Source organism: Schistocerca piceifrons, chromosome 3, assembly GCF_021461385.2.
Source record: "Schistocerca piceifrons isolate TAMUIC-IGC-003096 chromosome 3, iqSchPice1.1, whole genome shotgun sequence".
Taxonomy (NCBI): domain Eukaryota; kingdom Metazoa; phylum Arthropoda; class Insecta; order Orthoptera; family Acrididae; genus Schistocerca; species Schistocerca piceifrons.
The window spans coordinates 312,990,547-312,993,039 of record NC_060140.1 but is presented as its reverse complement, the minus strand read 5'-3'; the positions used below and the strand labels follow the sequence as shown (position 1 = coordinate 312,993,039).

Here is a 2,493-nt window from a genome sequence, read left to right as displayed (position 1 = left end):
TAGCTGTGCATCCACACCCTTACCACTCAGCGTCTGGTCCTGTGCTTAATATTTATGACGTCACATTTCTCAAACCATGTCGTACTATGGTAGAATATTGTAGGTACATTCAGTGACATACTTGAATGTTATATACTTACATGGGTATGGTATCTGCTCTTTCGGACAGGTCCGAAAGAACAGACACCATATCCATGAACGTATATAGCTCTGGCAATACCGGCCATGACCTTCTTCTTCTGTGCGGATGCACACGTATTACCCGAACTCTTACGGGACTTGGTAAGAATGTCTTCCACGAGTAATGAGTGTGTTGGGTAGAGACACTACGAATGTAGTGTGTGGACATATAAGGTGAGAATGTGGGTCTCGCGGGAGGCGTGCGCGAGATATTCCCTGCTGTTACACTATTCTCTGTGCCCTCGGTGGCTCAGATGGATAGAGTGTCTGTCATGTAAACAGGAGATCCCGGGTTCGAGTCCCGGTCGGGACACACATTTTCACCTGTCCACGTTGATATATATCAACGCCCGTCAGCAGCTGAAGGTATTAATATATAATTCTAATTTCGTACTTGGATATTATGTGCGAAGTTTATTGAGAATAGTTAGTAGCAAAGAAGCAACAGTTTTACGCTCATCAGATTCTATACGGCGTCATGTCTCCTGAAGTATATGTCGTAGAATGATACAATTTTGCTTGTACATTCAGTGGTATATGTGCGTATTGTCTGTAAAATGTGTCATGAATACAGTTAATAGCAAAGAAGTAATAAATTATAATTGCATGAATAGAAGAAAAGTAATAAACGATAAGCAATTTTCCTTTCATTACTTTGTAGGGGTTGTCAGCAAGAAAGAATTTCGTAAAGATTTTAAATTATTTTTAAAATTTGTTGCAAGTCGCTAAGTGCTCTCTTTCACAAATACTGGGTAGATAAATCTGGAAAATCACGCCTCACAGGCTCTGCTTGTTTTTCACCTCCACCTCTTTGATAGGTAGGTGGTTCTTAACCCCACAACGACTGTCCCCTGCAGTATGTGTACCAATTTTCAAGCATACACACGCACATACACACACAAATTTATAATATGTATGGATGTAGTTGGAAATAGGTGTTGCTAACGTAAAATGGTGTTACAGTCCTACGGCGCTATCTGTGAGACGATACTAAAAGTGAAATGACAATGATTTGTTCACTGAGGAACCATCTGCTTAACAGCGTGTTGGTCCGCCTTTAGAACTCAATAACAACGCAGTGGATCTATGTGGCGCGGATTCCGGAAGTCGTTGGTAGGTCTCCGGACTTGTGAGGCACCTCATGTTTACCTAAAAATCACCGAATTCCCGTAAATTATGTGTCGGTAGTTAGTGGGCGTGGAGTTGGCACCCGATAGCGTCCCAAATATGTTCCATCTGGTTCAGATCCGGCGAATTTGCTGACCAAAACATTAACATGAGTTCAGTATCATGCTCTCCAAACCACGGCAGCACGATTCTGGACGTGAGACTTGGACAGCTCTCCTGCTGGAAGATACGACTCTTGAGCAAGACATGAAGCCAAAAAATTATTTTTGATTTTGTGGCAAACAGTTCTTACAAGGCATTTTCTGTTATTTAATAATTAATTAACGTTTCTATAATAATCAGTTTTTATTTTGAAAAAAATATACTTTTAAATTGTAATAGAACATGGAGTGAATATACTTTGCATGAACTCAACAACTATTTGAAAGACCCCTGCTGAAATAGTCACGCTGCATCTGTGGTCATCCGTAAGTGCGAAAGTGTTGCCGGTGCAGGATGTCGTGCAGGAACAGTTCTCTCGATTACGTCCCATAAATGTTGGACGGTATTCATGTCGGGTACCAAAATCATTAGCTCGAATTGTCCAGAATATTCTTCAAACCAGTCGCGAACAATTGTGGACCGGTGACATGACATGGTTGTTTTGGAACAGGACGCCCATGAAAGGCTGCAAATGGTCTCAAAGTAGCCGAACATAACCATGTCCAGTAAATGATTGATTCAGTTGGACCAGAGGACCCCACTCCATTCCGTGTAAACATATCCGACACCATTATGGAGCCACCACCAGTTTACACAGTGCCTTGTTGAGAACTTTGGTCCATGATTTTGCGGGGTCTGCGCTGCACTCGAGCTCTTACCAACTGTAGTCGGGACACATCTGACCAGATCATGGTTTTCCAATCGCCTAGAGTCCAACAGATATCATGACGAGTTCAAGAGAGGCGCTGCAGGCGATGTTGTGTTGGTAGCAAAGACAGTCACGTCGGTCGTCTACTGCCATAGAACACTGACGCGAAATTTCGCCGCACTGTTATAACGGATACGTTCGTCGTAAGTCCCACATTGATTTCTGCGGCTATTTCGCGCAGTGTTGCTTGTCTTTCAGCACTGACAACTCTACGCAAATGCCGCTGCTCTTGGTCATTAAGTGCAGGCTGTCGGCCACTGCGTTGTCCACGGTGA

At 43.1% G+C, this 2,493-nt stretch overlaps 1 non-coding gene across 1 annotated transcript; it reads left to right on the top strand.

Annotated features, from left to right (window-relative positions):
- Positions 1-418: 418 nt before the first annotated feature.
- Positions 419-493, top strand: Trnat-ugu. The gene has a single exon. It is a non-coding gene; the product is annotated as a tRNA-Thr (tRNA).
- Positions 494-2,493: the final 2,000 nt, after the last annotated feature.